The sequence below is a fragment of the Leptinotarsa decemlineata genome, unplaced genomic scaffold (assembly GCF_025532065.1).
Source record: "Leptinotarsa decemlineata unplaced genomic scaffold, Ldec_3_MD MMD2_tig00078360_RagTag_RagTag, whole genome shotgun sequence".
Taxonomy (NCBI): domain Eukaryota; kingdom Metazoa; phylum Arthropoda; class Insecta; order Coleoptera; family Chrysomelidae; genus Leptinotarsa; species Leptinotarsa decemlineata.
The window spans coordinates 1,479,299-1,491,113 of record NW_027412727.1 but is presented as its reverse complement, the minus strand read 5'-3'; the positions used below and the strand labels follow the sequence as shown (position 1 = coordinate 1,491,113).

General features: G+C 38.3%; 1 long non-coding RNA gene across 1 annotated transcript; it reads right to left on the bottom strand.

Annotated features, from left to right (window-relative positions):
• Positions 1–917: 917 nt before the first annotated feature.
• On the bottom strand, positions 918–11,244 carry LOC141487059 (uncharacterized). The gene is made up of 3 exons (XR_012468184.1): positions 11,109–11,244; positions 1,270–1,506; positions 918–1,155 (listed from the first exon to the last, which is right to left on the bottom strand). It is a non-coding gene; the product is annotated as an uncharacterized lncRNA (long non-coding RNA).
• Positions 11,245–11,815: the final 571 nt, after the last annotated feature.

Here is an 11,815-nt window from a genome sequence, read left to right as displayed (position 1 = left end):
TTTCGGATCGAACGTATTTAATGAGCCAAGATGTCCCACAATTTTTTCAGACATTGTCTAAATTGTACAAAACAACACTTTACTTTAGATAAATAACTTAATGTGAGAACAAATTATCCTCGTCGCCAATGTTCTGTTAATTAATTTGAATATTCTAACAGAATGATGTATATAAAATCCAATTAATTTGAATAAGAGTTTATTCATTACTGTCAAAAATAGGAAAGTCTGCGATCGTCGGTCGCAAATCAGAATATAAAAAATATAAAATAAAATTAGTTTTTATAATGCTATCCTGACCACAAATATAGAGTGAGTCAGCTATACATATATAACAATTTTTCTGGAAATTCGGTTGTTATCTTCCAAAACTGTTGATAATCATGAAAGATATTAACTGTAATCGATGATAGATTCCTCATATCATACCTACAACAAGTCATGAAATTCCAAGATGATGAACTTCCTGCAAAAAATAGATAATGAGCATTGTTTAATGATCCGATGAAATTAATTATTATCTTTGTTCTGACTCTTTCAGGGTTCATACTCCTCCTATAGCATCCAATATAGAGAAAATTGTCGAATGAGAAAGAAAATTCAACATATATATCCCAAAGAAAATATATGTTTGACATCATAATGACATTCCAAAAATGTTTGTCAGTTGCTTGACAAATTATTAGTCTATAAATCAAGTTACAGTTATGTCAGTTTCAGACTGAAAGTGATTCTTGAAAGCGGAATTTTTTATTAACATTTACTCACTTACGTTGAGTAGCATTATGGATACTACCTGGTTCGGTTTTCATCATGAATAGTCATTTCACTTTATATTGAATAGACTTCCATTAATTTTATCAAATAGTATATTTTTCATAAATATATTACCATTAAAACGAAACAATTTTGCTCAATTATTACTTCGTGAAAAAAAATATTTTTTTTGTATGAAGCTTGTTTTCAAATAAACAGCAGGGTATTCTCTTTGGATTAACACGTTAGCCTAGTTGAGTATTTTTGTGATGAACATAATATTCTTCAGATGACGTCATTTTATCCATACACATCTGTGATAATTATGTTCAATCATGTACAAATTCCCATAAATTTTCAGATCACTTCGTAATTGTGGTAGAACTTCACGATAGCAATCTGAAAGAAAACAAAAAACTGTACGATACAACGAAGATTGGACAGAAATTGTCTGGAATTATATTCTCCAGTAATTAACCATTAATTATGCATTTAATAAATTCTTTGGCTTACCAATAATTACCGGAGAGATAATTTTACTTCGGTAACCCGATAATATTCCACATAAAATCGTGACAAAGCCTCAAGTAACAAATTAATGAAATTACAAATTATGAAAATGATCGCCGCCGTCAATATAGTGAACCAATGGATTAATGCCCTTCGTTACTTCACCAGCATATCAATTATTCACAAGGTAGACCTTACTCACACTGTTCCGATTGAAGGGTATCCTGATTGCACTTTGTTCTAGAACAAAAATGAGGTCCGTTAAAATTGTTGGAATGGGTACTTACCCGACGGGATAATAGAAGAGATCTGTTATTTTCTCTCCCTATACAAAATGAAAAAGTTTCATTAGTACAGTTACAAGCTTCCCCCGCTGATTCCTCGTGAACAACATGAAAACTTTTATATATATATATATATATATATATATATATATATATATATATATATATATATATATATATATATATATATATATATAGATATATATATAGAAACAGAAGTTAATATCGGACATAACACTCATGAAAGTGATGATGGGCCAAAAACCCGAAACACGTGTCTATGGTTTGCCACTTTCATGAGTGCTATGTCCGATATTAACTTCTGTTTCTATATCAAGACACTCAATAACTTTCATATTTGTATAATTTCCTAGACCCGGATGTCACGCAAGTAGCTATAACTGCCTCCGTGGTGATTTTGATAGTTTTCTTGTAAACACAAGATCTATCAACTGAAACCACAAATGTGCGGTTGGCCAAAAGCCCGAAACACGTGTCTATGGTTTGCCACTTTCTTGAGTGCTATGTCAGATATTAACTTCTGTTTCTATATCAAGACACTCAATAACTTTCATATTCGTATATATATATATATATATATATATATATATATATATATATATATATATATATATATATATATATATATATATATATATCTATATATATATATATATATATATATATATATATATATATATATATATATCCGTAATATTCGAGATTATCGAGATAGTGTGAAGCAGTGTATGAAAAATTATCGATGGCGGCATCTATTATAACTGAAGAAGATTATTCGTAAAACTAATTCTGGTTGCTGAACATCCAAATTATATCCCAACCAGAAATGAGAACTTTCGATTGATGAGAAGAAACTGCAAAAAAATCTATATTCAAAGGTTCACATCTCGAAAACTGTACAATTCTGAGCTTTGGCTGTGAACACTTTCAATGAGCACATCACAACATATCAAAATTTCGGCAAAATTCAAGGCAAGCCATTTCTCATTAGAAATGTGCGGGGTCCTTTATTAAATAATTGAGGAAACATTTCACCATCCGAAACAAAATTAATCTTCATACTCATTGCAACCCCGAAACAACTGTTAATTTTTAAAGAAAAAATCGCACTCGGTGAACAGGTAGAATTTAGATTATTTTACCTACTTGCTGAATTTTTGCCTGAAAACTTTTGAAGGGATTGAATCACATCCGTTTCATTGAATCATGCGGTGCGCTGAAATCACCATGGAAAACTGTTGCTCATTGATATTTACTGTCAGCCTGACAATATTGTTGAAAGATCTTGTTGTATCAACCTCCAGACCAGTTTTTATTGCATGTGTTGTTTCTAGTATTGTTGTTCTTTGAATCACCGTTGTTCCTGTTGTTTCTGCCGTGTTTTTGTTCCCATTGTGTTAATTGTTCCTGTATTTGTGTTGGATATTGTTCCTGTGTTCCAGTTGTTTTCTGTATGTGAGTTCCTTTTCATATTTTAATATTTCTGAAGTTCACATTTCAACTGATATCAGCTCATTTTGATTGACAAAGTTCAACATGACACGTCTGTCACTTCAAGCAAAAATTGAAATTGTTTTAATTGTTGGTGATGGGGTGAGGTCTTACCGTGAAGCGGCCGCTGAATACAACAGAAGACGCCTGCTAGAGGTAGCTGTACACTCTGGAACTGTACATAAAATATATAATATATTCGTGAGCACCGGCCAAATAACAAAGAAAAGAAAAATTGTAAAACATTATATTGATGATGATACGATATTGGCGGATCATCAAGCTGATCCTAGAATTAGTTTGAGAAACTTATCGCTTCAACTCAATATGAGCCGCAGTAAAATATGAAGGTTTTCAAATAGGCATAAAATGCATGTGTTCAAACCCAAATATTTACATACTTTGCACGAAGGAGATGAAATCCGCCGTATGGAGCATTGTTTATGGATGCAGGGAAATTATCTCAATGACAGGAATTTTTTAAAGTATATCTCATACAGTGATGAGGCTACCTTTACCACGAATGGTGTTGTATCTTCCCAGAACATGATATTTTGGGCTGAACAAAACCCAAATTGGGTGGTAAATTGTGGAGACCAAATATCTCAGAAAGTTAATGTGTGGTGTGGTATCCTGAACGAAAATATTATCGGGCCATTTCTTTTTTGATCAAAATTTTAACGGACGATTATTCGTTGATTTTCTGGAAAATGCATTTTTCGATGTGTTGGAAGAACTACCTTGGGATGTGAGACACAGCATGATTTTTCAATTAGTTAGTTCAACAGTTCACAATAGTGGCACTACAAGGGTTTGATTGAATAGGAATCTACATATGAAATGGATAGGACCCAATAGCCCTCTCGTAGTATCTGTCTGTTTAAAATCTGTTTAAAATCTGTTTTTCCGTTAATAAGCTGTCGCCCCCATACGAACGTCAACTCTCAGAAGTTGAGAAACTTGTGCGAGCTAAGGACTAACGAGGTCTTACCTTTTAACGTGTGATTCCTAACACGGTTTCAGAATCATTTCAGCTTCAACCAGATAAATTCTCTCGAGAAAAATATCTGGTCGAAGCGGGAATCGAACACCCGACCTTCTGATCGTGAGTCGGACGCACTACCACCGCGGCCAATTCCACAACAAGTATGGCCACCACGATCCCCAAATTTAACTCCACTGGATTTTTATTCATGAGGAAACTTGAAAAATTAAATTTATAAGGATAGGCCAACAAATAAGGAAGATCTCCGTGCAAGAATTATACAAGCGTATAGAGAAATCACACCTAGAGAACTGAGAAGAGTTGGAGGAAATGATAGAAGTCCCATAGAAAAATGTGTTCGATTGGAGGGAAATTTCATAGAAGGCAGGGAAATATAAAATTGTCAACAGTTAAATCATTTGAAATTGATTGTTTTGTTTTTTAATTGAAAATGTGACTTCAAAAGAAGTATTTCGAAAGAATTTTGAATTACATAACATTTTTTGCTACAAAATATCCTTGTTTTTTTTTAAATAATGGGAAAATGTGAATATGAACTAACATCAACCATCCTAAAACCTCACTGATTACATGTTTCCGTTCCTCTTACAAAATTACCACTTTCTCTCTTATTGAGAAGGAATAACTTTCCTGACAACAAAATAAAAAATAAATTATTTATGTGAAAACAAAAGTCGAGTTTCTCTTGAACAATTTCGTTCATGTATTGATGTCAAAACAAAAAAATCTACTTCAATTATTACGGAACGGGTGTTTCCATGAGAAGTGAAACAAATTCGGATTTTTCAGGACTGAAATTTTTTCAGGAAAAAAGTGTAATCGTAGTAAGTTGGTAGTCCTGATCACGAATCTGAAGGAATTTTGAACCTATTTTGCTCCCTAATATGTTTTACCGTAAAAATGGGGTGTTCCATCGCAAGTGGCGGACAGTGTATATCACTTTGGCTTCACATATGCACGGTGTCACCAACAGCAGCTAACCGCATATTTGTGGTTTCAATTAGAAGACCTAGCATTCCTAGGCATCATCTAACATCAACACGTAGGCAGCTATAGCTACCTGCGTGACCTCCGTGTTCTGTCCACAAATTTTCCCTTTTGATTATTTATATCATACACACTCAATAACATCTTTATTTCTTTATTTATATCCTGGACCAGGAAGTCACGCAGGTAGCTATAGCTGCCTACGTGTTGATGTTAGATGATGCCTAGGAATGCTAGGTCTTCTAATTGAAACCACAAATGTGCGGTTAGCTCCTGTTGGTGACACCATTCATATGTGAAGTTTTTGATTTTTGGTAACCAGTTGTTGTTCATCTTTGCAATTGGCTGCACCGCGCTGATGAGGCCAGAAACACGTGTCCGCGGTTTGCCTCCATTTTTTGAGTGTTCTGTCCACAAATATATATATATATATATATATATATATATATATATATATATATACAGAGCTATATATATTATGTCCACGATTTCCTCCTTTTGATATATATATATATATATATATATATATATATATATATATATATATATATATATATATATATATATATATATATAAAGAAATAAAGATGTTATTGAGTGTGTATGTTATAAATCAAAAGGGAAAATTTGTGGACAGAACACTCAAAAAATGGAGGCAAACCGCGGACACGTGTTTCTGGCTATTGGCCTCATCAGCGCGGTGCAGCCAATTGCAAAGATGAACAACAATTGTTTACCAAAAATTAAAAACTTCACATATGCACGGTGTCACGGTTAGCTCCTGTTAGCTCCGCGGTTTGCCTCCATTTTTTGAGTGTTCTGTCCACAAATTTTCCCTTTTGATTTATATATATATATATATATATATATATATATATATATATATATATATATATATATATATATATATATATATATAAAATCTAGAAAGGTTAATGCAGTCAAGCTGCTTGAAAATGATTTCATGAAAATCAAAAAATAAATAGATAGTACTTTTTGATCATTCCCATATTGATTTTAATTTAAGAGCCACCGGTAGACAGCTGTTTCAGCCTATTGGGCATCGTCAGTACCGGGCAGGCGGTCCTCCATTGAAGACAATATGAGAAAAGAGGAGAAAGTACTTGATAAAAATAGCTGCGTAAACGCAAGCGAAACACTGACATAGAAACTTGGCAAGTTGACTTGGGTGTCACACCAATAGGTGGTTCCACTTATGTTTTCGCACGTACATGTACATGTGTCACATGTACACGTACGTGTACGTGTGACAGATAATCAACGGAAAAAACAACAACTACCCCAGCTAATGCCGCGAAGAGAGTTGAAGTAAAACCATCAGGTATCTATGCTATGTCTTCGACTTGGAAGATTCGTCGCAATTTATTTTCCAGTATGAAAAGCAGAAATTAATTTCGTTTGGTCGATCCGACCAACCGAAAGACCGGTAGGTCGGATCGACCAACCGATAGATTTCCAAGTCGAAGACGTTGCACAGGTGCCTGATGGTTTTACTTCAACTCTTTTCGCGGCATTTACTGGGTTGGTTATTGTTTTTTCCGTTGGGTATCTGCCACACGTACCTACAAAGTCGTGGGTCTGCATGAGAGAAAAGGGGCAACCTTGCGCATGTCATAATGCAACCTTCCGGAATATTAATTATATTTTTTTATAATTTCGACTCACACCTCAGAGTATGCTTGTGAAGTAGTTTCCTGGGTCTGTCTGCAAATGGCGCAGTGTACATTCCACTGATTCAACTGCAGAGAGATTCCATGACTACCTGGAATTATATTTGTTTGGTCAGACGGTTCACACCTTTCTGAAGAGACCATGCCCGGTACATGATGGAACAAATACTCCGAAAACGATCTATCGATTGATCGGATCGACCAAAGAAAGGTAATTTCTGCTTTTCATAGTGTGAAATAACTTGAGACGAATCTTCCAAGTCGAAGACGTTGCACAGATGCCTGATGGTTTCACTTCAACTCTTTGCACGGCATCACTTGGGTTAGTTGTTGTTTTTTGCGTTAGGTATCTGCCACATATTTTTTTTACAAATGTGAGGGGGGGGGCCACGTTGCTAGTGGTTTTGAAGGCCTTCCGAATGTCTACTCAATACTGCTGTGTTTGTGAAAATCGGCCAAGCCATTTCAAACTGACAAGCGTTTGAAATTTGCTCCAAATATTCAAAAAATGAATCATTTCAACTATCAATTGCTCCGTTACTGATTCTGGTCGAAAAGCAAAATTTTTGTGGTGAAACAGGTACGCATATAATCGGTATTTCAAATTGTGGTTTTTGGTTCACTTTTTTTTTAGCTCAGTTATTTTCCTGGAGACTCCAGGACATTTCAATTTCGACATTTCAATTTCGACATTTCAATGTCGGTCTAATATTGACGGTAATCATATCGATACTTTTGACAGTTTTCACAGGTTTCAGCATTTCTTCATAATTTTCCAATGCTTCGTCCGCGTCCTTCAGAAAAAAAAAACCGATCAATTGTAATTTACGCCGAAGCTTATTACCATGATGCGGAAAAAATATTTGATGAGCGCTTTCCAAATAATCCAATATATCGCACCTACTTGAAGTAATTGGTCAGTAAATTTCATAGGATTGGTTATGTAACGAGGAAAAAAAATTTGGAAGAAAATCTATTTCAGAAGAATAACAAATCGACGTTCTGGCAGCTGTTGTTAATAATCCTCAATAAACAATGAAAATGATAGCCACGGATTGTGACGTATCTACGACTACCGTGAAAAAATATCTTGAAAAAACACAATTTCACCCATATAGTTTAAAACTTCTGCATCAATCAAGAGAAAACGACCCGAATAGAAGACTACAGTTTTGTGAGGTCATATCTGATCGCATAACCCAAAATCCCGGTTGAATTAACTTTATTTGTTTTAATAATGAAAATGCTTTTTTTCTAAATGGAACAGTAAATAGACCGAATGTGAGTTATTGGTCAGACATAAATCAGCATGTTTTTCAAGAGGGTCATACTCAAACTACAGAAAAGATCAACGTATGGGCTGGTATTTTGGGTAGATAGGCCGACGTGGCCCCATTTAATAGCTAGCAAGGTCACCTAATATGACACCTACGGTCTTTTTTCTATGGGGCTACATAAAATCTAAGGTGTACGTCACGCAGCCACGTCACTCCAGGAATTTATGGACTAAATAATAGATGTGTGCTGAAATATTTGAAATTGTAACTTAAAATTTTGTTGAAATTATTCAAGTTACTTGGGTTTTTAATTCATTTGTAACATAATTGACGCAAATTTCAAACGCTCATCAGTTTGAAATGACTTGGCCGATTTTCACAAACACAGCTAACGATCAGATGGTCATCATCGAAGGCAACTCCGTCGAAAGCATAGAGAAGAGATGGAAGCTGGTATGGAATGAGTTTAAAGCATGGGAGAAAGAGATGTGGCTGGGGTACAAGGAAAGAAAAACACAATGTATATACATACCAGCTAGACGGGATGAAAGACTTCCGGTCATCAGAATAAATGAGAGAGAACTAGAGATAAGAATGAATGTAAGATACCTCGGGATTGTGGTGGACTCTGGGTTACTATTCATTGACCACCACACGGTGTGAGAAAGAGGATAAGTGAACTGGCGGGAAAACTGAGGAGATGGACCGAAAAATTGTTGGGCTCAGGATCAAAGTCATCTTCATTTTCATCAGGTTGGAAATTTTTTCCCTTACCCTTTCAACTGAGATTCGTCAGGAGGACGAATGGTTCATAACGTAAGGTGTTTTGGTGACGACATAAAGGTCAATGACCCAGCATCAGGATGACTGGATTATGATCTGAGTCAAGTTCCGACAAAGTGTACACTTCGCAGGACATGGAGACGTTCCTGAGCAGTACGATATCAAGCACGTCAGGCCTTAAATCCCCACGGTAAAACGTAGGCTCATCTGGACCCATCACTCGATACTCATGCCTGTCAGCATGCGCATGGAGCGCTCGGCCGTTCGCATTGGTGAGTCTGCTCCACATCAGCAGTTCATCCAGTGATTCTGGGAGTAGACAATTCCGCAGAGGGTTGTAAACTGAGATTAGTCTATGACGACTTCTTCTCTGTTGGAGCTCAACTTCCACGGCTTCCGTGCCATGTAACTGATCCGAGTCAATGCCGAATTGTTCGTGAGGAAGATTACGTTTGACAAAAATGCCAACTCCTCCTCCAGCACGTCCAACGCGTTCTCTGTGGTAAAAACGATAGTTTGGAATACCAAAAGGTTCATTGTGCAGGTGGGTTTCCTGCACCAGTGCAACATCGATGTTTTGTTGTATTAGAAAATTCTCAAAATCTAATTTCTTGTTTGAAATACTGTTGGCATTCCAAAATACAACCTTAAGAGAACCTAGGCAATGTTGGTTGTCTAGCCATTAACAGGTTCCAGTTAGCACGTTGGTGTTCACCGTAAACATCTTTTCGAGTACGGGGAACTGAATGAAGAGTTTCTTCATCTGGTCCAGAGCGGAACAGATGTCACTAACCTTCGACGGGCGGGGACTACTGGGCGCCTCGGTCGGCCTGACGAAGGTGTTACCGCTCTTGGCCGCTCCTGCGTAGCTCATTCCCGGGCGTGTGCCAGATGCTCCGGCAGGATGCTTTCCAGGTGTGGGTGCACTTCGGGGGGCATTTGAAGCTACTTTGGTCCTCCTGCGAACCCTGGGAAACTCAGGACAACCGCGGTAGTTTGCAGTATGCACACCCTTGCAATTATTGCGCTTGGGTGGATCTGCTCGTGGCTTCTTGCACTCAGCTGAAAGGTGTGTGCCGGCGCATTTGACAGAAATGGGAAGAGCTAGGCAGTTCCGTTGGCTATGCCCGAACCGTTGACATCGGTGACACTGCCCTACCAGTGTTTTTTGGTGTTGGAGCTCAACCTTAACTTTAACGTTAAGGAAATCCTGGATGTCATAAATATGCTTCTGATTTTGGTTCACTTGAACCAAAACCAGGGGGAGCGGTCGATTTCCTCGCATCATCCTGGTGACGGATGATGGTTGGAAACTTTTTTCAACCAAGGCGTCCTCGATGTCAGCGGTCTCCAGATGTTCCGGGACTCCTCTGAAGACGGCTCTGATTTGTCTGTCTTCAGGTAAATATATGTGTGGTGGGGAATTTTTTCCCTCACCAATAATTTGGACATACTCCTGTAGTTCTCGGCCGAAGAAGGCTGAACCTTGATGCCGTCAGCCATGTTTACTGCCTTGGTAAAGTTCACTTTATGGAAGGCAGCCAGCTTTGTGAATTGAACCCACTTGTCCTTCTGGCGAACGACAATTGGGGGAACGCGTGTTTTTCTGGTGCTTTGGGGCACTTCAGGACGCGGAGGGAGAGGAAAGCTAGTTCCCTGATCTTTGAGGTTTTCAACCTGATTTAGATTTCGGGATGGCTGTTTTGGGCCACCCTGTATAGTCGAAATTGATTTTTCAGACCTATTGTCGTCAACCAACATTTCATGGTCACCCTCGACGGAAGACTCTGTTGTTGAGAGTTCTGACTCTGAATTGTCGTTCTTGGCTTCGTCCCGGAGCTTTGACATCTTTTTAGCCACATTTTTGGGCTTGTTGTCGGTATTTCTGTTTACTGGAGCGACTGGTTTGGATGGAAGAGGAGGAAACTCTTTTGGAAGGTGACGCTTTTTGTTGGCCGGTTCTTGAGGCTTGATCGTATTGTCGTTGTTCGTCTCAGACTGAGCAGAGAGGGTGGTGCCGACGAGAGTATCTCTGGAGGATACATTCCGTGACGGACGCTCGAGAAGCTCCTTGGCCCCTAGTGAAGGGCCAGAGGGCTCCCTAACTGCCGCCACGGGGCTGTCTCTTAGCAGTTCTGGCGATCAAGCAATAAACCCATGAAGGTAATTACTTCACCCTTGTCCCTGGCCATCAGGCTGTCAAGCAGTTCCTCCATACTGCTGTCGAAAAACTCACACCCTTTGATATCCCAAAGGTAGGCGATGAACAGTTTCGTGAAAGTAATAGTTTGAACGCACTCACCAGAAGTCTGGAGGGTCCTTGCGCACTACAACCAACGCACTTACTAATAGGAGATATGTAACTACTGGTGAATGGCTGATCATACACCAGAAATAGTCGTATTTGTGGCAGAAAAAACTTCGAAATTATCGCAGCGAAAAATATTCTGTATGTCAGTTTGACAGCTAACGTCACATATTGGGTTCAGGAGGGGAAGCGTAAGAATCATCTATGAAAGTGTAGCCAAACCTGCGGTACTGTATGGGGTGCAAGTATAGGGATACATAGTGTATGACAGCAGAGTGAAAAGGCAGTTGAGCGCAGCGCAGAGGCGTTTTCTGATCGCCTCAAGTGGGTCATACAGGATGACGTCGACGGTTGCGCTCTGCATGATTTCCGGTATAGCCTCTCTACACGTGGAAGTGAGGGCAAAATTCTGGGAATGGAGTATGAACGGTACAAGACAGATTGAGGTCAGAGTGGAAGGAGAAGATAGGGTTTCCCCATGAATGTAAAGGAAATTGCTGTAGAAAGCGGGGGAGAAAGAATGACTGAGGTGTATGTGGACGCCGGGTAAGATCAGAAGAGGGAAGAGTAGGTACCTACACGTTGGGTATGAGAGAGAGAGGGGAAAGAATGGGTCACAGGGAGTGAAAGCGTCAACATGAATGAGGCGAAGCTGACTGCGATCGAGAGGGTGATGGATATATGGAGTATGGACGAGAGCG